This window comes from Lolium rigidum, chromosome 1, assembly GCF_022539505.1.
Source record: "Lolium rigidum isolate FL_2022 chromosome 1, APGP_CSIRO_Lrig_0.1, whole genome shotgun sequence".
Classification (NCBI taxonomy): domain Eukaryota; kingdom Viridiplantae; phylum Streptophyta; class Magnoliopsida; order Poales; family Poaceae; genus Lolium; species Lolium rigidum.
In genome coordinates, this window is record NC_061508.1 from 143,427,286 (window position 1) to 143,448,847 (window position 21,562).

Below are 21,562 nucleotides of genomic sequence, written 5' to 3' on the forward strand. Positions count from 1 at the left end.
TACTACTATAAAACTGTTACTATCGATAAACTCTTGCGAGCAAGTCTCGTTTCCAGGTGCGACTGAATTGACAACTCCGCTGTTAAGGCTTTCAAGTATTCTTTGTCTCCCCTTGTGTCGAATCAATAAATTGGGTAATACTTCCCTCGAAGACTGTTGCGATCCCCTATACTTGTGGGTCATCAACTGGCTTCATCAAAGAACTGCATACGGAGGCCACATGGGTAGCTAACCTAGTACTGGTCCCGAAGAAAAACACAAAAGTCCTTCGCATGTGCGTCGACTTCACGTGTCTCAATAAACATTGTCCAAAGGATCACTTTCCCCTCCCGAGGATCGATCAAATTATCGATTCCACGGCAGGATGTGAACGTCTTTCCTTCTTGGATGCATATTCTGGTTATAACCAGATCAGACTAAAAGAGGATGACGAGGTCAAAACAGCTTTTATAACACCTTATGGCGTGTTCTGCTATAGAACAATGCCTTTTGGTCTGAAAAACGCGGGAGCAACATATCAGCGGATGATGCAGAAGTGTCTTGCAACACAGATTGGTAAAAACGTACAAGTATATATTGACGATGTCGTCATAACAACAAAAAAGGGGTCAACTTTGATCGAGGATCTGAAGGAAACTTTCGACAACCTTGACAAGTTCTGCCTTAAGTTGAACCCGACAAAGTGCTCCTTTGGTGTTCCCGTGAGAGAACTTCTCGGGTCCTAGTTTCAGCAAGAGGGATCGAGGCCAATCCAGAGAAAATCCAAGCCATCGTAACGATGATGAAGCCAAAGTTGAAAGAAATACAACAGTTGACTGGGCGAGTCGAAACTTTGAGCAGATTCGTCGCCAGGCTAGGAGAAAAGGCATTGCCGTTCTACCCGTTGATCAAGCAAGGAGAGAAGTTTCAATGGAACGAGGAAGCGGACAGAGCTTTCGAGGATCTCAAGCGCACAATCTCGACACCACCAATCTTGGTGGTGCCCAAGGAAAAGGAACCTCTCCTGTTATATATCGTAGCAGCGCCTCAGGTGGTTAGCACAGTGCTTGTGGTTGAAAGAGAAGAAGAAGGAAAACTCCATGGAGTGCAACGGCCGGTATATTTCGTCAGCGAAGTTTTAGCGCCTTCCAAACAACGGTACCCGCAGTACCAGAAGCTAGCATATGGAGTGTTTACAACAGCAACAAAACTGCGACACTATTTTTTGGCGCATCCGATAATAGTGGTTAATGAGGTGCCTTTATCCAATATATTAAACAATCCAGAGGCTACGGGTCGTGTCTCCCTTTCGGGAATAGAGCTTTCCCCTCGGGACATCACATACAAAAAAAGAAAGGCAATAAAGTCGCAAATATTACCAGATTTTATTGCAGAGTGGGTGGAGTTACAGTATACGGGACCCCCGGATTTATCGAGAACCTGGACTATGAACTTCGACGGGTCCAAGAGATTGGAGGGGGCTGGAGCAGGCGTGATACTGATATCACCACAAGGCGACAAGTTGAAGTATGTTTTATGGATGACGTTTCCAAACACATCTAACAACTGTAAGGATTCGTAGCATAGAAAACAAAAAATTTCCTACCACGAGAACGCAATCCAAGCCAAGATGCAATCTAGAAGATGGGAGCAACGAGGGGATGAACGAGACTAACCCTTGAAGATTTCCAAAGCCTACAAGAGGAGGCTCTCGTTGCTGCGGTAGACAATCACTTGCTGCTTTCAAAAGCGTGTAGAAGATCTTGACGGTGCCACAATCGGGCAGCACCTCCGTACTTGGTCACACGTTCGATGTTGATGAAGACGACGTCCTTCTCCCCGTTCCAGCGGGCAGCGGAAGTAGTAGATCCTCCTCGGAATCCCGGCAGCACGACGGCGTGGTGGCGGTGGTGGTGGAGATCTTCGACGAGCTTCGCCTAAGCTATGTGGGAGAGAGAGGTAGGAGGGAACCGCTAGGGTTTAGGAGAGGGGGCGCCGGCTAGGGCAGCCTTGAGGGGGTGCGGCCATGGTGGTATTGATGTGACCGGCCAGCCCCTCTCCTCCCCTCTATATATAGGTGGAAGCCCCAAGGTTTAGGTCAAAGTCTCCGAATAAGACCCCAACATAAACCTTCCATGTGACCAAACCTAGGGGGAGTGGGACTCCCCCCTTTCCTTGGTGGGGTGGCCGGCCACCATGGGGAGGAGTCCACTTGGGGCTCCTCCTCCCTTAGGCTGGCCGGACAAGGTGGGTGGAGTCCCTCTGGGACTCCACCTTCCATGCTAATTTCTTCCGGACTCTTCTAGAACCTTCCAGGAAAAATACCGGATCATTTTCAAACCTAGAAAATGATTTCCTATATATGAATCTTATTCTCCGGACCATTCCGGACCTCCTCGTGATGTCTTGGATCCCATCCGAGACTCCGAACAAAACTTCGAACTCCATTCCATATTTCCATATCTACTTAAACGACATCAAACCTTAAGTGTGTCACCCTACGGTTCGCGAACTATGTAGACATGGTTGAGACTTCTCTCCAACCAATAACCAATAGCGGGATCTGGAGATCCATAATGGCTCCCACATATTCAACGATGACTTTAGTGATCGACTGAACCATTCACATACGATACCGATTCCCTTTGTCACGCGATATTTTACTTGTCCGAGGTTTGATCATCGGTATCTCTATACCTCGTTCAACCTCGTCTCATGACAAGTACTCTTTACTCGTACCGTGGTATGTGGTTCTTATGAACCATTCATATGCGTGCAAGCTTGTAATATCCCAGGTAATGGGGTTACAAAAATAGAGGAAACAGATGTGTGCATTGCATTCATGCATAGAAAATCTGGGGAATTTTCGCGCTTTAAAGTAAAACAGTCACAGTAACTGAAGTTTCACTTGACCTTGGTGGAATTGAAGTAGCTCATCAAGTCAAGCGCTATAAACCTCATTGTGACTTTGCTAAACCCTTGTTTTGGGTAGAGATGATTTGATCTAAGGGGTTAGATCAAATGGAATTAAAACTAACACAACAACCCTTTAATCAAGGATCAACTACTTGATCTTATTAAAGATCACAACATGGTATTCCTTGCCATAACATATGAATATCAATTTAATTGGAAATCAAGTAACAATAATTGGAGAAACTATTCTTGACTTATCCTTTTCCATGTCTTAAACAAATCCATGTTCCTACCATGAACCTCATGGTATTTCTTGAACTAAACTCTTGAACTTAACACCAACAAAAGCTTATCATTAAACCCTAGAGATGGGAGAGGTATATAACCATTAAAGAGATAAGAAGCACACTCTAAATTATTAACACTTAAAAGTTAAGCAACTACCTTGAGGTACAATTGAATTCACTTTAAAACTAAATACCAAATATAGCAAAACCCAAGGACCTAAGTGCATAAAAGCCACATCTTCTGATTCAATCATAACTTAGTAAATATGTGGAATATCACAAAACTAAATTCGTTTACATTACAAATTATAGTTCCAACTATTTGAATAAAATAAAATATGAGTACTTTGAAACTCATATGATCATGCCTTGGTGAAATCAACAATCACCATTCAAGATTGGGGTATAATCCTTGTCTTTGACATTCTGATCCCAAATATAATATAAATACAATCACATATGATATAGTGACTCACCTACAAGCATAAAACCATTCACAAGATATTTAGTAACAAAAGCCACTTGGCTATCCAAAAATAAATCACATGAGAGGATAATACCCATGCCACATAGGATGAAAATATCTACATACCTTGAATCCTAAGCAATGCCACCTCATGCTTAAAGGATTGCTATGGATGAGAGCATGACAACCAAGCACCTTATTCATCAAAGTAAAACAAGAGTCACCCACCTATGTGTCATGATATTAGGGCATGCCCAAGCCTATAAAAGGAGCCTCACACTTCATCCATTTCATCATCTTGCACATTGATGCAAGAAGACCAACACATTGAGCCACTCCATAAAATAGTAAGGATCAAGATGAAGCAGCTAGGAGGTGGAGGCATGCCACAAGATGCAGGTTTATCAGATTTCCTGAAGAACAAGCTACAGAAGCTAGCAAGGTAGAATTCTTAGGCAAACCACATATTTAGTTAATCACATCATCACTCCTTAAGTAGAATTATAGATTATAATCCAAGACCTTGTGAAGTGAGAGGGGTAATTGGAATAACCATATCTGAATACTTTTAGTGATACTTAAGGAAACCCATACCATGCATGATCATCACCATTGGGTAATGATCATATACTCTAAGAATTGGGAGTACAAGCCATTGAGAACAAATTGCTCATGATAGTGCCATGACTATACTTTGGAGAAATAGAAGAATAAGCCATAAGTTAAATCCTATATGATAAATAAATATCATTCACCACATGAAATGATAGAAAAATCATGAGTAAGCAAACCTAAATTATATCTCAATCCTAACTTGTGAATCACTTGGTGATCAAAAGTAGAATCCTATCTACATTTCACTTATTCCTCAATTAAAGAAAACAAGAAAACCTTTAGAGTTAAACTCTACACCTTATATGGTGAGAAACCATTTATCCATATAACCAAAGTTAACTATAAAAAGAATCAATGCCCATATCACAACCTAACTTGTGAATTAATTGATGATCACAAGTAAGACCCTAAACTACATCTCAATCTTAGTTTGTGCATCACTTAGGTGATCACAATTAAAACATAGAACATACTTGATAATTAAACCATGTGTGGTGTGATCAACCAATTACCTTTATAACAAGATAAACTATGATGGAAACAATACCTACTGAGATACTTTCAAATATAATGATAGTATTAACCTTAATAAGGGGGGTTATGATAGAAACTATAAAACCCTAATACATTTGAGCTCACATAAAATCATGTGCAAGTGACCAATTCCCCAAATGGAAGTCAAGTCCTGATACAACCTCTCGAAATACTTTAAGTTAAAAATATCAACTCCAATATTTCCAAACAGATTTGATTCACAAGATAAATGGATATTAAAATGAGAGCATAAATCATGCTTAATTAAAATTTGCAATAAAGGTTCACATATATTAAATGCTCATTCAAAAACAATTCAGTGTTACAATGATCCTTTATTTAGTCCTAATGAAATTCAAATTATCAAATACCTGCAAAATAGAAAAGCATTCAAATCTGAATTATAAAACAGAATTGAAAAGAGAAATGGAAAATAAAAAAAAATATACAAAACAGAAAATGAAATAAAAGAAAAGAGAAATGAACCTTACCTGGCCGAGCAGCCCACCAGCAGTCCATCAGCACGGCCCAAACCACGGCCTGGCCCAGCCCACTTACCCCTTCGCCTAAAAAGATCTGGGAGGAGCTCGTCCTCATCCCCTTCCTCGCGCGTGGAGGCCAGCCGCGACGCCGTGACCGCCTTCTCCCTCTCGCTGGCAACCTCCCAGAGCTCGGCGTCGTGACGAGGCGCGCCCTAGCACCATATAAAAGCACAAGGACGAACCCTAACTCGCTTTCTTCCTCCTCTGCTCGATTTCCCCAAAATGCCGAAACCCTAGCCGCACGGACCCGAGCATCGCCGCCGTTCGCAGCATCCCCGGACCTCGCCGTGGATACCATCGTGATCGCCGTCCTCGACTTGCTCGTATGCAAGAGGAATCGACCCCAATCATCCGAGTAGCGCCGCCGTCGACCTCGTCTTCTCCGACGACGGGAGCCGGCGATTCCGGCGAACCGGTCATCCCCTTGCCTCGCCGTCACGCGCGTCGTGACCCCGGTAAGCTTCTCGCGTCCCATAGCATGCCTAGCTCGTTCGATCGCGTCCCGTAGTGCCGCCGCGTCGATCAACCGTGTCCGCCGCTGCCGGTACCTCGCCGGCGAGCACGCTCCGGTGACCATTAGGGAGCGGCGCCACCACTATTAGGTTCGCCTAGTCGTCCTCTTTCGATTGAGCACACGCACGCGCCCGCGGAACCCTCCATCGCCGGCATCGACCACCACCGGCCGCCGGTGAGGCACATAGTTGCCACATCGACGCCACCGTGGCAGCCAACGTGGCACCGGCCCACATGTCAGCGTCCTTGGGTAGTTTTAGCCGGGTGTGTTTAGTGTTAAAGTTAATTTCAAATTACAGAAAATGTCTGAAACTTTGAAATAATTTAGAAAATCCATCATAAGTCAGAAAAATCCAAATGAGATATCATAATGACCCTAAAAATGAAATCTATCCAATAAAAATATAAAATGAAATTTTTATTTGTAAGAAAAAATTTAATTATTTAAATACCTATTAATTAAGTCTTTTCTTTTAATTCCAAATGCAACTAAAATTCAGAAATTAAGAAAAAGTTCTAAAATAAATAAAAACTAGTAAGTAAATAAAGGAAACAATAAAACTAATTTTCCTTTATTAATAACTCATTAAATCCTTATTAGAAGGATTTAATCCCTAAATAATAATTACCTTAATTATTAATTCTTGAAAAATAATAAAATGCTAAATCAAACCTTATGTTTATTATAAAGAGATTAATAACTTCAACCTTATAATGAAGTTATTAACCTAAGAACTAAATAGTAATTGTGAAACCTTAATTCCATTAGGAACCCTAGCTCCATTATTTTATGTGTGAACCCTAATTTGCTTCTAAACCTAAACCCTAGGTTAATACATGTGATCAAGAGACATTGTATTCATACCTAGCTCCATAATTAGCCAATAAGTGCATATCTAGGTCCACATAAAATATAGGAGCCTATCACTAAGACTTTAGCATTCCATGTGTTCATCCCCTCAAACCTAGACGATCAAATAGGAACACCTAAGTCTAAACCCTAAATTCCTATCATCAAAAGTATCAACCTTACTCATACCTATATAGCATCACACCATTGTGATGAACTCCATTAGCAACCATGCTAATATTGACATCATATCCCATACACACTAAACCCTACTAGTGTGAGATACTTACGAACCATCCTATTTAGGAACCAACCATTCTCTACTTAGAGATCCAATGTATAATACAAGACAACCTCAACCTTAATTGTAATACTTCTTATTACTTAAGAAGTATGTTCTTCAAAAGTTATTCTTTTGAAGTAAATAGGGAGTAGCCATCAAACCCTGCTTATAAGGACCTATAAACCCTAGCCAGCTATCACCAACAAGATGAACCAATCTTGATAACAACCTTGTATGAACAATTGCTTAGAATTCCAGGTGTACTCAACCTTACAAGCTCTAAGTGTTGATGAATCCAACTAGGTTGTGATCCATCTACTACCTACTCCAGTAACCAAATAGAACCATAGAAAACCATAGAACTCCACCAACCTAATTATCATACTTGTTCTTTATTAAAGAACATGTTTTTCAAAAGTTATTCTTTTAAGTATATGATAATTAATCCTTAACCATGCCATCTAGTACTAAAACTGACCACTGTTCTTTACTTGATAACATTATGCCAATTATCATTCTTTGTGTGCTCAATTGATTATTATTCTTCATTGTCTGCCTGTTGATAACACCAAGTAATCACACCTGAATAAGAACCTTGCATGTGAATCACTCTAAAAGTGCAACACACCCTAAACCAATCATTACAACCCACTGATCCTAAATCATTGGGGTTAGGTCACGCTTAGAACGATTGCATCTCATTCTTATGCATTATTGCATCCTTGCCAATCTTTTAAACATCGTCCTTACCGGACGATGATGCAATTTCAGAATTTGGAGTTATTGCGTAACGAAGACCTTGCCTGCATAATCTTGCAGTCAAGAAAGGCAAGTTCATCACTTGCTCATGTCATTTGAGTATTTCTATCAAATTACTTGCAAAGTATTATGGTTATCACTATTGCATAAAAACCAAAACCACTACTTTCATAACTATGAATATGACTATGTGGTGGGCAATGGAACCATGGATTGTGTTGATATGGTGGAGGTTCCATTGCAAGGGTTAATATCCATCTAGGATTAAACAACAAATGTCGCCGATGATTCTTGTGCCGTAATACCCGTGTTAACCATAAGATCCGGAGTGGGACGGAGTAGTCAAAAGTGTTTCCACCTCTCGTACATCAACGGATGCGCTTACCGTAGACACTTGACCCAGGTTGGGCAAGCGGTGGGGTGGGGATCCCATTCTAATTCCCCACGGTAAGTGGTCTATGATGGGTTGCGGCCTACGGCGAAGGAGTTTGGTTAACGAGTCCCAAACTGTTGTTGTGGTCGGGGTCCATCCTTAATTGGTATAAGAGGACCGACGAGGACCCAGGGTCGGGGTATGCAACAAAGGGTGGGTGTGCGAGGTAGCGGAGGAACATGATTGGCTATGACCTTATACCGGGCCTCACACCAAAGGAAGTGTGGACGAGCTCGCGGCTCGGTTGGCACCAAGGTTAAGATCTCTTATGGGTAAAGCAACACACCTCTGCGAGTGTAATGAATCGTGACCTGTCACTCCCTGTTCCGGGATATGGAAGCTGCGAACGCGGCCGGAAAGGAGCTCCATGAAGTTCTAGTAAACCGGTGAAGGCCGACGGACATAGTTCTTCCGAATAAAAGCAACCTCTTGAAGAAATGATTATGAAAACCTGCATTGGTATTAGACTTTCTGGTCTAATGCCGTAGCTAGTGCATTAAACACCTCTTTCCTATAATGAACTTGTTGAGTACGCTCGTACTCATCCCACTCTTAAATCCCCTGCTTAGGAATGGAGGCATCGAAGGAGGATCTACAGTGCAACTCAAAGGCCGATGTAACATCCTAAAAACTGTGCATTTTCAAATTCATACATTGCATCACATCAGCATGTCAAATTTTCAGTTTTAGAAAAGGTTTTACTTGTACCTTGCATAAAAGTTTTATACTGCTAGTATCGCTCCATGTTGATTAATATCTATATGCATACTATATTTATCCAAGTACTTTACTGGATTGGGGCTGTGCCCATTATATCCGGATACAGTACTGAGAGTATTTACAAATTTTTATATTTTTATTTGCGTCAGTTTTGTAACCTGTAGCTAAATCAGTAATAAAATCAAAAAAGAGAAAGAAAAAAAATAAAACGAACTAATCGGCCGGCCGGCACGGAGCGACACGGGCCAAACGGCCAGCCAACCCGCACGAGGCCAGCAACCCACGCCACAGGCTACTTTTCTATCTCGTACTTTCTTTTCTTTTCCCTAACCGTGGGTCCCACAGTACATCTTCAACCTTCAGCAAAACTCCAGCTCCTGTACGAGAAGGAAACGGAGAACCATTACGCAAAAATCTCAATGATTTTGTTGGCGTTTGCCACGGAATTTTCGACCTATAAATACCCCCAAACCTCCTCCGTTTTTGCTCCCCGAAATCCCCAATTTTTGCGCCGCCAGGCTGCGCGAATTTCTCGCCGGAGTTCGACGCCGCCGCCGCCATTGGAGCTCAGAACCGGAGGTTTCCCGTCGCCCTGAGCCCCCCTCTTTCACCCCATGTTATTCCCTTTACTCAACCACGTCGCCTCCTCTCATTTCCTCGATCTGCAGGGCACTAGGACGCGAAGAAAACATCGCCGGAGTTCGTCGCTGCTCGAGACGCTTCAACCGTCCGTCATCACTGTTCGAGGAAGACCCAAACACCTCCTAGCACACCACCCTAACAGCCACGCCCAGCCGCGTCTCGTTCATCAACTCGCCGCCCCAGAAGACTGTCGGAACGCCGTCGCCGTACGAACTCTCGCCGCTGCTATAGTCTACTTTGTCCCCGACGTGGTATGCAATGTCTTCCTCTGTGTACCTCACATACAGTCAACATTGAATCAGATTTTAGCAGATCCATGTTAAACCGTGTGATGTAGAACTAAGGGTCCCTGTAGCTCAATTAACTGAACCCGCCCAACCCAAACTCGATCGATCAGTACATATGTGCTAGCTGATCTAAAACTTTGAAAATTCAGAACAAATAATCTTTACCTCCGTTTTAGATGATTCCTTTTGCATTGAGTTCGTAATTGAATTCTCTGTAACCTTCGTGTAGAAAGTTTCTCCATCCGAGAAACTTTTCCTGACAGCTTTTCGGATAAAATTATTAATAAACCGCGAAATGTTTAATATTGTAAAATTCATTATTAAAGTTTCGTAACTCGGAATTGGACAAATAATATATCGTTGGATTCAGAAAAATGAGAAGAATATTTGGTACTGTTAGTTTGTACTGTTACAAAACTTGCGATTTTTGCAATTTAAAATCGTGTATATAGTCTTTTTAGTATATTTTAAATTCTGTAAACTATTTTAATATGAATCCAACGCCAAATTGCAGATACTTAAATTGCCTATCCACCAGTATGCCTGTAAGAGATATTAGAAACTATTTTATACATATATATTTTGTTCATGGTTAAATGGCTATTTGAAATCTTTATTGCATAAAGTAATTGTTTATAAAAAAATGTTTGATATCAAATTCTTTCCAGAGCATGCATGCATAATTTCATTATGTGTTTTACCTATTTGTGTTGTTTGGTGTTTGATTGTGAATTGTTTGCGTTAGATTGCCCGGATTGCAACGAGTGTGATTGCGACGACTGTCTGAACACCGACCAAGGCAAGTGTCACAAACTCAATATCCTACTGTTTTCTATGCATTGGTAGTTGTTTTATGTGCATACTGTTTTCAAATTGCTGGCCCTGGGATATTATCAAAGTGGAGAGGTTGCGAGAGATAAATGTTTTATTCTCTTAATGAAAACAACCATGTAAAATTAATACACCCCGGGTGGTAAGTGGTAATGCTTGGTTTATGTTGAGTGGTTGCACCGGGGTCATTTCTATGGCAGCACCGTGTGCATCACACTTGAGGTTGGCCACCCAGGAACAAAGAGATTAGCCTGGTTTTCTTGTTTTAGTAGCTTCCAGTACAACCACATGCTATATGGGCTCTGGCTAGATTGAGTAGGTTGCGAGAACTCGACCCAATGTACAGAGGGTGGTAGGTGTTGGTAGGACGGAGCGCGTCCATTGTGGTTGAGGTATTGCTTCTGAAAGATCTTGTCCTAGTCGACATCTGTCCATTTGAGCAAAATGCGCATCATGGAAGAAGAACAGACTAGGTCATGTGGGGAATGTGTACAGCCTCTCGAGAGTGTCAATCTAAGTACTTAGCCGTGTCCCCGGTTACGGACATCTTTGAGCAATTAGAGCTTGAAGCCGTTGGATGTTCTCGTCGGTCGAATTTCTGAAATTAATGCACCAGGTGGTTTATGGGTAGTAATTAGTCTTATTAAAATACTATGTTTTAAGAAATGTTTTGAGAGTAGGGAAAATAAAACTGGCTTTACGCAAATATGAACCCCACCTGCCAAATATCATGTAGTTATAGGCGCCAGAAAAGCCACTATATGACATCTTGCCATTTCCATTCCAAGTGTAATGACCCTTCGGGGCTGCAACGTTTTTATGTTGCAGGTTATTCTGAGGACGAGTAAGGAATACCGTAGGTTGCGAGCTTACACCCAACATGTTCGCCTGTGGCGTGATGGAGCTCTTCGTTTATTTATTTACTGCTTGAACTATGTTATTTTCAGCTAGCCTTGAGCTATGCACTTTGTAATAATTATACCATGGATCATATGTTGTAATAATTGACGCATTTGCTATTCTGGTTATTCATCGAACTGTGTGTGCTAGCGATTGATCTAAGGGACTAGCACAGAAAGCACAGAGATTCAACCTGTATGTAAGGTTGTGTCGCTTCAGATGGTATCAGAGCATTGTGTTGCCTGTAGGTTCGTGACCTTAGAAAATGGAGTAGATTAGGATGACCATAGGAACTGAAAACCTATTTAAGTTGTCTTATATCTTATTTCTCTTCATTTCTCGTAATTCTATATCTATCCTTTTTCTCACTCTCCTCTATTCAAAATATTAGATGTTCATTACCACTTTAGTTAACAAGTCAAACCTCTGTGGGATTACTTCTTCGAAAATATGGACATGGTGATGAGGAGGAGGGTGATAGAATCAAAGGTGGTGCAAATGCTGAAGATGATGAGGAAGAGGAAGATGACCCTGAGGAAGTGATCATCTAAGTCTCAAACGATGATGAAGATCCTCAACAGGATGAACCACCAGCCATGGATGCTCGCCCAAAGAAGCGCCGGTGCCAGAAGAGCACGGACTACATCAAGCGCTTCAAGTTCTAATTAGGACTGCCCACCAACTTAGTCTTCGTTAGGAAATCGATATCGCATTAGATCTATGTCATATCAAAACATGTGGTATGGCAAGTTTATGTTTAGGATTTGCTTTTCTCTGAACTATGATTGTGTGGAATTTTCGCGAGGTTTATAAATCAGTATTAAATTCGTTTTACCAAAAGTTGTTGTCTGTGCGAGCTGCAGTTTTTCTGCTGATACTTTTTACTGCACGATTTTTCATAAATTCCTGGAACGTCAGAAAAATCTGAATTTTTTTTTTGTAAAAATGCGGAATTTCCTGTAGTACATGCACAAAAATTGGCGTTCGATTCCGACCTGTTTTGGATGCCCAGAAAATTCCGTTTCTACAGCAGACGAAATCTGGACAGAATCTGCCATTTTTTTTTTGAACGGTGCTTGTTTGTTGTTTTGTCAATTGCTATAATTTTTTTGGTTCTGTGATGTTTGTGTATTAGTATGGGTAGTATTTTCTTTAGTTTCTATCTATCTATACTTACCTTTGCTTAACCAACAGATGCCTCCTCGACGTGCACGGACCGGTGGCAATAACACTGGGAACAACAACCCCAACCCTGATGTGCAACTCGCCGATCAACGCACGAGCACGGCTCATGCAGACAATGAATCAGTTCATAGCGAACCAGAACCAGAACAACAACAACCACCACAACAACAACAATAATCCCCCTCCGGGGGTAGATATGCTCACAAGGTTCCCGAGGTTGAGGCCTGCCAAGTTTTCTATCGCACTCGAGCCAATGATAGCATTGGATCGGTCGCGGGCTGTGGACAAAGATCTAGTGACAGTCGGATGTACTGAAGCTGAGAAGGTGAGGTTTGCTGCTCACTTGCTTGAAGGACCAGCTGCATCATGGTGGGATAATTATCAGATAACTCACCCCATTGCTGGTATCACCTGGGAAATGTTTCAAGAAGGGTTTCGCACAGCTCATGTTTCAACCGGAGTTATGACCTTGAAGAGAAGGGAGTTCCGAAACCTGCGCCGAGAATCACCGCACCGTGGCCGAGTACATAGAGGAGTTCAGCAACTTGGCGCGCTATGCACCGGAAGATGTGGATACCGATGCAAAGAGGAAGGAGAGATTCTCGGATGGGTTGCATGATGATCTTGCTTGTTCAATTGTCCATTGTGCATATTCCTGATTTTCGTACATCGTTGGACAAAGCAACAATTCTTGAGGGAAAGCAGAAGCAGGCTGAGAACCGCAAGAGGAAGCATAACAATAACCACAACAACTCAGCGCCGCATCAGAGGACCCGCACATTCCATGATGGTAATGGAAATTCTGGACATCAGCACAAAGGAGGAAGTGGCCACCACCATAATGGTCAGAAGCGTCTTCACCACAACTCTGGAAGAGGTAATGGCCACAACAATGGAGATAGCAATGGCCGAAACCGTTCCAACAACTTCACCGGCAGGGATATCAGCCAAGTGGAGTGCTTCAAATGCAGGAAGACCGGGCACTATGCTAATGATTGCCCGGAGAAGAAGGATGTGAATGCGAAGCCAACTCCGTTTCAGAAGGGACATGTCAACCATGTCAACGTGGAGGAAGTCTATGAGGAGCCAGACGCTGTGATTGGTACGTTTCTGCTCAATAATTTTTCAGCACTCGTACTATTTGATACTGGAGCATCACATTCATTCATATCGAGGGTATTTGTGGATAGAAATAAGATACCTGCTAGCACCATAAACAGGCCTATTAAAATAAACTCACCAGGGGGAGAGATGATCGCGACCTATGGGTGTCCCCATTTAACCTTAGAGATTGGAGCACATAGTTTCCCCACTAGCCTGATTGTTTTGGAGTCACAAGGCTTAGATATAATATTGGGCATGAATTGGATGATGGAATATGAAGGTGTCATAGATTGTGCTAATAGGGCAATAATGCTTACAACCCCGGAGAAGTAGCGCATTCGATTTAAGTCCACATTTGAGCTTAAGGGATCCAACATCAATTCTCTTAAGGGGGTTAGCATAGAGGATGTGCGCATAGTGAGAGATTATCTGGATGTGTTTCCAGAGGAGTTACCAGGAATGCCACCTGATAGAGATGTTGAGTTTCTCATTGAATTAATGCCTGGAACTGGACCTATAGCTAAGAGGCCGTATAAGATGGATGTAGAGGAATTAAAGGAACTTAAGAAACAACTTAGGGAGCAACCGCAAAGGGTTTTATTCGGCCTAGTTCATCATCTTGGGGAGCGCCTGTTTTATTTGTGGAGAAGAAGGATTCTACTAAGAGACTAGTTATGGATTTTCGCTCTCTCAATGAGGTGACAATTAAGAATAAGTACCCGCTGCCCAATATCAATGATTTGTTTGACCAGTTGAAAGGAGCAAAAGGTGTTCTCTAAGATCGATCTTCGATCGGGTTATTTCCAATTGAAGATTCGAGAGCAGGATATACCTAAGACTGCGTTCACCACTAGGTATGGTTTATATGAGTATACAGTTATGCCATTTGGACTAACAAATGCTCCAAGCATATTTTATGACTATGATGAACAAGGTATTCATGGAGTACTTGGATAAATTCGTAGTGGTATTCATTGATGATATATTGATATACTCTAAAGATGAAGATGAGCATGAGAAACATTTGCGTTTGATCATGGAGAAACTTAGGGAACACAAGTTGTATGCTAAATTCAGCAAATGTGAGTTTTGGTTGAACAAAGTGGGATTTCTTGGACATATTGTTTCAGCAGAAGGAGTTGCAGTTGATCCAAGTAAGGTAGCAGCTGTGACTGAGTGGGAGTCGCCTAAAAATGCAGGGGAAATCCGGAGTTTCCTAGGACTTGCAGGATATTACCGGAGATTCATAGAAAATTTCTCCAAGATTGCCAAACCGATGACTGAATTATTGAAGAAGGAGAAGAAATTCGCCTGGACTGAGGAGTGCGAGGCCAGCTTTCAAGAATTGAAGCAACGCCTAGTAAGTGCACCTGTTTTATGTTTGCCTGATGTTCAGAAGAATTTTCAAGTATATTGTGATGCCTCTCGTCAAGGACTTGGTAGTGTATTGATGCAAGATGGAAGAGTGGTTTCTTATGCCTCGCGTCAACTTAAGCATCATGAGAGGAATTATCCAACGCATGACTTGGAGCTAGCATCCGTCGTGCATGCACTCAAGGTATGGAGGCATTATCTAATTGGAAAGCATTGTGAGGTGTTTACTGATCACAAGAGTTTGAAGTACATATTTACTCAGAAAGAGCTGAACATGAGACAAAGGAGATGGTTGGAATTGATAAAGGATTATGATATGGATTTGCAGTACCACCCGGGAAAGGCTAATGTTGTAGCTGATGCATTGAGCCGCAAGGTTTATGTGAATGGTTTAACCGCAGGGGAGTTACCATCAGATTTATGTGAGCTATTCAAGGACCTTAGGTTGGAAATAGTGCCAAAGGGATATCTAGCATCGATGGAGGTGGTGCCAACGTTGCTAGATAGAATTAGAGAAGCTCAGAAGGGGGATGATGAGATGGATGAAATAAAAGAGAATATGGAGAAAGGTAAAGGCGAAGGTTTTCGTTTGGATGAACAAGGAACGCTATGGTTTGAGAAGCGTTTATGTGTGCCCAATGATCCCGAGATTAGGAAGTTGATTTTCCGGGAGGCTCATGATTCGCCATATTCTATTCATCCGGGTAACACTAAGATGTATATGGATCTGCGAGAGAGATTTTGGTGGGCTAATATGAAAAGGGAGATCGCGAGTACATTGCATTATGTGACGTGTGCAACAGAGTGAAAGCCGAACATCGAAACCAGCGAGGATTGCTACGGCCGTTGCCTATACCTGATTGGAAGTGGGACAAAATTGGTATGGATTTCATCACGGGATTGCCCAAGACTAGATCGGGGTATGATTCAATTTGGGTAGTTGTTGATCGTTTGACCAAAGTAGCTCACTTCATACCGATAAAGACCACATACACAAGCGCCAAATTAGCCAAGATTTATATGAGCAGGATTGTGTGCTCACATGGAGTTCCGAAGGGAATTGTTTCTGATAGAGGTACTCAATTCACTTCTCACTTTTGGCGCAAATTGCATGAATCACTTGGAACCAGATTGGAGTTTAGCACAGCTTTTCATCCATGATCGATGGACAAACAGAAAGAGTAAATCAGATTTTGGAGGATATGCTTAGAGCTTGCGCTCTAGATTATGGATCTAGTTGGGATGAGAATTTACCATATGCGGAGTTTTCCTACAACAATAGCTATCAGTCTAGTATTGAGATGGCTCCGTTTGAGGCATTGTATGGTAGGAAGTGCAGAACACCATTGTTATGGGATGGAGTTGGAGAGCGTAGCTTCTTTGGACCTGATGTGATCAAGGATCGTCGAGAAGAAAGTTAGACTCATTCGCGATAGGCGAAGGTAGCTCAATCGAGACGAGAAGAGTTATGCGGATTCCAAGCGTAGAGAGGTTACATATGAAGTGGGAGATAGAGCATACCTTAGAGTTTCACCGCTCCGTGGCATTAAGAGGTTTGGAATTAAAGGAAAGCTAGCACCGCGATTCATCGGACCATATAAAATTCTATCACGCAAAGGAGAGGTTGCATATGAGCTAGAATTGCCAGATGCACTATCAGCAGTTCATAACGTGTTTCATGTATCCCAGTTGAAGAAGTGTCATCCGAAGATGGCAGACACACCGTTGAGAGACACAATTCCATTGGATGAGGTTCAACTAGATAGTGATCTTACATATGAGGAGAAGCCTGTCAAGATTCTTGATACAACAGAGAGGTTTACTCGCACCAAGATGATCAGATTTTGCAAGGTTCAGTGGAATCATCATTCAGAGGAGGAAGCAACTTGGGAGAGAGAGGATGATCTTCGAGAAGACCACCCACACCTATTTGCTAGCCACTCCGAATCTCGAGGGCGAGATTCATCTCAAGGGGGTTAAGTTTGTAACATCCTAAAAACTGTGCATTTTCAAATTCATACATTGCATCACATCAGCATGTCAAATTTTCAGTTTTAGAAAAGGTTTTACTTGTACCTTGCATAAAAGTTTTATACTGCTAGTATCGCTCCATGTTGATTAATATCTATATGCATACTATATTTATCCAAGTACTTTACTGGATTGGGGCTGTGCCCATTATATCCAGATACAGTACTGAGAGTATTTACAAATTTTTATATTTTTATTTGCGTCAGTTTTGTAACCTGTAGCTAAATCTTTACCTACTAATAAAGGAAGGAAGGTTTCTCCCCAAAAATTTCGTCCGTTTTAGAACTGCCCTCCATTTTCAGTAGAAATTACATGGACTGCCACCGCCCACGTGAAAAAACGGTTAGCCACACGCCTATCGACCATAGCCTGTCGTCCATCCCCGCCGCCGACGGCTTGAACGCCGGTGACTGACACCACCACTCGTCCGACACCACCCGCTCAAACCGAGATGGAGCCGTCACCCTCCTCCGTCATGAGGTATGATACCCCCGTTCCGACCTCGATCTCTCGCCTTTCCACCAGTGCAGATCAGGGGAGGTTGGCGGTCATGGGGCGGAACACGTCGACCAGTTCCCCGAGCCGCGTGCGGGGTGGACGCACACCCGATGGGAGATGAAGCCTCCCTGGGAGATCGTCACCAAGGCAGCCCCTGGTTCGGCCCCGGACTGGGGCGCGGCCGCCATGGAGCTAATCGCGGATCTTGGATTTCCAGTCTGTTTTTCTATCCGCATCGGCCATGACGGATGCGTCGGCGATAGGCCAGGGCTTCTGATTCTAGCTGTGAAGTCTTGATTTGGTGCTTCCGCTGTTGCTGGTGTGGTCCTGTCTCATCCTGTGTGGAGGAGCTCCAGTATCAGCTCGGCTGCTGAAGCGCCATGGCCCATGGCACTGCGTGCGTAGTCGCCCGGCTGTTCTGAACTTCTGATGCAGTCCCGCGATAAGCTCACACTCATGCGAGGAGTGGCTGCTCTTGTCTGATCCCTTCAGCTAGCAAGGAAATTAGGAGAGCACCCTATCGATTTCCTCATGTAAACTTGTCGGATCTACTACGCCTGCGTGTACTAGCTCCAGCCTTATGGGTAACCCCTTTCAATCAACAACATTTCTTTTTATTGTTCATCAACGTATTGATTTTTGGAGGTAGCTGTATTATTCATGAGAAAGAGCAATCTACCAATAGCTGACTTCGACGTGGTTGCAACTTGAGTTGATGTGAGGCTTCCTCTATTTTTTTAAAGATAGTGGCTCCGCCCATGGAGGAAAAGGTATGTTATCCGTGGTCTATGTTAAGAAAGATAAAACATTTGTCCAAGACCGCGATGCTCGTTGCTAATTGTATCTTGCAATTTGCGAGGCTATGTGTGACGAACAAGATGGAAATCGTCGGGGAAGAGCTGATTGATAGTTGTTTGACCTGATTACTGAGGTACTACATCATAATATTGTCTGACCTAATTACCGAGGTACCACATCATAATATGTATTCCTGAATCATCATGAGCTTCTGATCTGATGCCCATGCAGATAATTTATATGAATAAAGTAAAAAAAAATACCCGAATAGTGTTCATTTTCTGGGCGAAATTTGAATGTGATAAATACTCATATGTTAGCTCCTTTTTCTACATTTAAATGGTATCTTTATCTTGGATATGCTCCTTTTTGATATGCTTTATGTGGTCAGGTAAAACTTCCTTGGTTTAAACATTCTTTAGTTATTTCATCCAAATCTTAGGAATATTCGAACAGTTTTTCTAGACACTGAATTATTTGCAAAAGGCTGTCCTATGTGCTCTTCTATAATATAATTGGTTGGTTAAAATGATACTAATAGAGAGATGTAATGATAGCACGCGTGTGGTGGAGAAAAATTTACCCGTCATAATGTAAAAGAATCATATCTTTTGGGAAAGAGCAGACTCGTTAGAGTGAATTCGTACTGGGATATCTATTCTGCTACATTCTTTATATGCAGTAGTGGAAATATATTTGAAAATGATGTAGCTGCTTTAGTAGGAATCCTATTAGGACATCTATTCTGCTACAGGAAAAACCAATTTGTGGCTGTATATAGGGATAGAAAACTTACATTTTTGTTAGAAATTATTTTGTGTAGCTTACAGTAGAACAAATTTTTCGCTGAAATGCTCAGAGTGAGTACATGTATGGGTGCTTTTTTTCATAATTTTAGAAATATATTCTTCAAATTTTCTGAAAAAACGGGAGCATCGGGTGTTGCTGGGGTTTTAGTACCAATTTCTTTATTTGAAATGCAATTTTTGATGCTATGCATGGTTTGTTGATTTTTATACATGTGGTCCTTGGACTATCATGGCAACTAGGGCGCACTAATTTTTTCTTAAGATTTTGAGAACTAACGATGTCTAACTTAATTAAAGTGGAAGTAGTGTTGAATACATAATCAACAACTTTGCTCGTTCTTCCGCCGCAACGCGCGGGTATTTTCCTATCAGTAATAAAATCAGAAAAGAGAAAGAAAAAAAATAAAACGAACTAATCGGCCGGCCGGCACGGAGCGACACGGGCCAAACGGCCAGCCAACCCGCACGAGGCCAGCAACCCACGCCACAGGCTACTTTTCTATCTCGTTTACTTTCTTTTCTTTTCCCTAACCGTGGGTCCCACAGTACATCTTCAACCTTCAGCAAAACTCCAGCTCCTGTACGAGAAGGAAACGGAGAACCATTACGCAAAAATCTCAACGATTTTGTTGGCGTTTGCCACGGAATTTTCGACCTATAAATACCCCCAAACCTCCTCCGTTTTTGCTCCCCGAAATCCCCAATTTTTGCGCCGCCAGGCTGCGCGAATTTCTCGCCGGAGTTCGACGCCGCCGCCGCCATTGGAGCTCAGAACCGGAGGTTTCCCGTCGCCCTGAGCCCCCCTCTTTCACCCCATGTTATTCCCTTTACTCAACCACGTCGCCTCCTCTCTTTTCCTCGATCTGCAGGGCACTAGGACGCGAAGAAAATATCGCCGGAGTTCGTCGCTGCTCGAGACGCTTCAACCGTCCGTCATCACTGTTCGAGGAAGACCCAAACACCTCCTAGCACACCACCCTAACAGCCACGCCCAGCCGCGTCTCGTTCATCAACTCGCCGCCCCAGAAGACTGTCGGAACGCCGTCGCCGTACGAACTCTCGCCGCTGCTATAGTCTACTTTGTCCCCGACGTGGTATGCAATGTCTTCCTCTGTGTACCTCACATACAGTCAACATTGAATCAGATTTTAGCAGATCCATGTTAAACCGTGTGATGTAGAACTAAGTGTCCCTGTAGCTCAATTAACTGAACCCGCCCAACCCAAACTCGATCGATCAGTACATATGTGCTAGCTGATCTAAAACTTTGAAAATTCAGAACAAATAATCTTTAGCTCCGTTTTAGATGATTCCTTTTGCATTGAGTTCGTAATTGAATTCTCTGTAACCTTCGTGTAGAAAGTTTCTCCATCCGAGAAACTTTTCCTGACAGCTTTTCGGATAAAATTATTAATAAACCGCGAAATGTTTAATATTGTAAAATTCATTATTAAAGTTTCGTAACTCGGAATTGGACAAATAATATATCGTTGGATTCAGAAAAATGAGAAGAATATTTGGTACTGTTAGTTTGTACTGTTACAAAACTTGCGATTTTTGCAATTTAAAATCGTGTATATAGTCTTTTTAGTATATTTTAAATTCTGTAAACTATTTTAATATGAATCCAACGCCAAATTGCAGATACTTAAATTGCCTATCCACCAGTATGCATGTAAGAGATATTAGAAACTATTTTATACATATATATTTTGTTCATGGTTAAATGGCTATTTGAAATCTTTATTGCATAAAGTAATTGTTTATAAAAAAATGTTTGATATCAAATTCTTTCCAGAGCATGCATGCATAATTTCATTATGTGTTTTACCTATTTGTGTTGTTTGGTGTTTGATTGTGAATTGTTTTGCTTGCGTTAGATTGCCCGGATTGCAACGAGTGTGATTGCGATGACTGTCTGAACACCGACCAAGGCAAGTGTCACAAACTCAATATCCTACTGTTTTCTATGCATTGGTAGTTGTTTTATGTGCATACTGTTTTCAAATTGCTGGCCCTGGGATATTATCAAAGTGGAGAGGTTGCGAGAGATAAATGTTTTATTCTCTTAATGAAAACAACCATGTAAAATTAATACACCCCTGGGTGGTAAGTGGTAATGCTTGGTTTATGTTGAGTGGTTGCACCGGGTCATTTCTATGGCAGCACCGTGTGCATCACACTTGAGGTTGGCCACCCGGGAACA

At 42.2% G+C, this 21,562-nt stretch overlaps 1 long non-coding RNA gene across 1 annotated transcript; it reads left to right on the forward strand.

Moving 5' to 3' along the window:
* The first annotated feature begins 9,265 nt into the window (after nt 1-9,265).
* On the forward strand, nt 9,266-10,626 carry LOC124682515. The gene is made up of 3 exons (XR_006996308.1): nt 9,266-9,476; nt 9,566-9,790; nt 10,572-10,626. It is a non-coding gene; the product is annotated as an uncharacterized LOC124682515 (long non-coding RNA).
* Nucleotides 10,627-21,562: the final 10,936 nt, after the last annotated feature.